This window comes from Aulonocara stuartgranti, assembly GCF_965226115.1.
Source record: "Aulonocara stuartgranti genome assembly, chromosome: 7".
In the NCBI taxonomy this organism is placed as follows: Eukaryota; Metazoa; Chordata; class Actinopteri; order Cichliformes; family Cichlidae; genus Aulonocara; species Aulonocara stuartgranti.
Window position 1 is genome coordinate 10404105 of NC_138945.1, and position 3823 is coordinate 10407927.

Consider the following 3823-nt stretch of genomic DNA (forward strand, 5'->3'; position numbering starts at 1 on the left):
TGGGGGTTTTTTTTACATTTGTTTTTACCTTGTGTAATAAAAATGACATATTTTCTCAGTCTATATCTTATTCTAAAGGTCCTGGCAATAAAGTAGAAAATGTAGTACGCTATGAAATATGCTCTAACTGAACAGCAATAGTGTGAAATGCCTAACTAACCTTAATAATATGTTCGTAATAAGGGCTAAATGTGGTGTTCCAGTCTGTCTGCATAACTGGTTATGTAGAAAAAAAAGTCAAGTTGAGCTTCTCAATTCAGTAACCTGAATATATACACACAACAACAAACAGCCAGTATGTGTGCGTGGACAGAATTAAAGAAAAGGCTGGAATATCTATGCTAGGGAGCATCTTAGAATGAATCCTGGAGGTTGGGGTCTTTGTGAGGGCTAAATGTCCTTGACTGGTAAAGACAGTGAAAGTCTGGAAACAGAGTGGATGAGGAAGACTAAGACCTGCAGTGTGAACGTAGCCTATGGATCTGGCCTCTCCATTAGTGTTTTCTGCTTGGAGCAGAGGATCAATGACCGTTTTTCTTTGAAAGCTTTCTTGCACGTTCTTTTCTCTAAACATGCCGCCATTGTATCCCCTTTTCCGTCTTCCCTCTCATTCCCTCTTTTTGATGCTTTTATCTGCTTTTGTTTGCGGTGCCTCATTTAGTAGGTTGTCTGGTCTGGAAGGGGAAGTAAACATGAAGACAGTTCTGAATGGCCTACATATGTCCAGCAGAAATAACATGGGAGCATCAACTTGTAAATTTCATGCACAGGATTGATTCAGGGGTACAAAAGCCAAACCCACTTTGTTTGAACTCATCCCTTCCAAAATTTATATGTAACTTTATTTCACTTGTGAAATTGAGTTTCTTGACTTTTAATTTCATGGATGAAAATGAAAAAGCAACACAAATCAATTTCCTGCGGTGCAGTCACAGGGTAACAGATTGCACCCCGGAGTTTAAAGCCAGCTTTCTGGGAGGGGGGGGAGTAAGAAAGGAGAGAGGCAGAAGCTACAAGCAATTTGTTGATTTGCATGCATAACCCATGTGTTTGGGATTCAGACACTGAGGAAAAGGAAATTGATCTCACAAATTCCTTTGAAAATTAACGAGCCTGCCACCAGGATTGGGCATGGAGATAATGAATGAGCGGAGCTGTGTTAATGGGGGTCCTTTCACAGCTTAGGTATCACAGGCCTGGACAAGCTCCAAGCAGAGAAATGCTACAGATGCAAGAACGCACACAGCACAAACAGGGAAAATGCTACAAAGCAGCTATAAGATGTGAGGAAGAATCATGGCCCTGATTTGACTCACCAGCTACACACATGGGAAATTAATTAGTAACGGATCCTAGTGGGCACATAAAAGTATCAGAAATCGCCTGATTCAAATTTTTAACCAAAGGTTTGGCAGCACATTTTTAGACGTCATCACTGGCTGCTTTCTGATAGCTTCCAAGTGTATGTGATGGGTAATTCAGATGATTTGGTGCATATTTCTTAAACACGCAGGAGGAAAGCTTACATAGAACGTGGCTGTTGAAACGCTGGGAGAGCTGGAGGAGCAGGAGTTTAGATTTCAGCCAGCGTGTCATGCTGGATACTAGTAGGATGTGATAGGGGAAGAACCAATGGATCATTTGGAGAATTCAGCTCAGAGCCACCCCAGTATATGTTTCAACTGCTCGTTCAGAATATAACCCTACAACCTGGTTGACCCAACAGGAAGTCCTGGCATCTGGGAACCTTGGAGGAAACAAGGGCATGTGACCTCCACTCACCACCAGCTTTCCCAAATCTTGTTAGCACGGCAAGCTGGCTCCGGGGTCATTTCCCAGTTTCCCAAGGTTCCGAGGGAGATTAGTTCTTAAGTGGAGCCATCATCCAAGAAGACTGGTGACAGATTCACAGGCTGATCTGGCCTATTAGGCTTGGATAAAGAGCCAAAGCTCAGAGCCCCCAGCACACCGGCATACATCACCTCTGATGAAATCAGCCTGCATCACTGAATTCAGCCCAATACCAATACTAAACCCATGAGTGGTGTGGAATTAGTCCAGTCAATCTGTGATTACTCCTCGGAAAGGAATGCAATTATTTCTTCTCAGCAGTCTGCCTCATGTCACAGGTTTAACCTCCACTTTTTAATCACTCTCTAGCGCTCGTGGTGACTGGAGCCAAAATGTTAGGTACGTAGGTTTGATCAGTTCTTTGTGATACCTGGAGCACAGTGAAGAGAAAATGTGCAAGAAAATGCAATTAATACAAAGACTAAAGCTATGATGGCATTTTTAATGCTGATTAAGCAGCTCAGTTTTATTTTTATTCAAATTAGGATTCGAGTCACCAGGACATCTACGTGGTCTAGCAGTTAAAGGTCAGAGCGGGTAAAGACAGGAACAATATAGTCCCCCAATCTACCTGTGGATGGTGACCTTTTGGCACATCAATAAACCTCTGTCTGCCACCTCCAAATGTTTATTGTTGAATGATCAAACATGCCCCCTACAAAAACCTTCTGGAAGCTTTTATTGATTTTGAGCCATTTCCCCAGGTATTTTGCTTTTAAGAAATTACTTTTCACGTAGGTAGCTTTGTGAGATGTGTGTGTGTGACTGAACCATCCTTGATTTTTGGAATAGAGCATACATTTCAACTGCATCCACAGGATGGAAACAGAAAAAGAAGCAAATGCATGATGCACAGCTGTAACCATTGTACCAGTGGTTACAGGTCCTACTGGGACCTACTGGTCCCAACAGGGAGCAGTGGACATTACATAAAAAAGGCCAAAAAATAAAATAAAATAAGGGAAACCACTAATGGAACCACCAAAAGGTTCAAAAAGTTTGTTCATGGAAACAAAGAAAAGAAACAGCAGTTTGCACACTGCTGATTCTTTGCCTTTATCACATCTAAATATGGATATGTGCATGTATTTTTCCATTTGTTCCCCTGCTAATATAAATGTAAGACTTAAAAATGTTGTAATTGGTGAGCAAATCTGCACCTCACCTCAAAGAACTCTCTTTAAGGTGTCAGGAGTGCTGCTGAGTGCATGACAAGTTTATATGAAGCCTGACTACAGAGTGCTCAGCCATGTCTGATGAACTCCCTGGAGTGGTTGAGGTTAACAACTACAGATTTTTACATTTAAAAAAAATCTGCAAGTTTTGCATTTCAGAAGAGTTGGCTTAGTAGATGCTCCACTGTAGATCATATCTTAGAGACAAATTCCAGCTCTGAAAAAAGAAAGCAATGCAGAAGAGTCTTAAACCTGCATTCCTTATAATGGCCAGCAGGGAGCAACTGTTCTAGTTGCCTAATTTATAACCTCGGTAAACAGGTTCCTTTTTTTTTTTTTTTTTTTTTTTTTTTAAATATACAACAGATGTTTATTTTGGACATGATGCTACCCATGTGAGTCATAACCTCGGGTAGGCTTTAGGGTGGGCCAACACTAATCGAAATTGCTAGCCCACGACTGCACAGGGTCCTCAGTTTCTTAGATCCACTTCGTAATCCTCGTCCTCTTATTCCAGGCCTCTTTTAGATAGTCTGCTGGCTCGGTGCTATATTGGCCAGTACTAGCATAAACACAACCTGTGACTGAACAGTCAACCGCCAAGCTGTATTGTGGGTAATTCTAAGAATGAAAAATGTTTTTCCATTGACTGACATTGTGCAGTTTCATAGATCAAACTGCTCTAAAAAATAAATAAATAAATAAATAAATAAATAATATATGAAATCTGCATTATTGAAAAAGAAAAAAAAAATCAGCAACTAATAAAATTATTAAAGTTAAAAGAAAGAATCGGG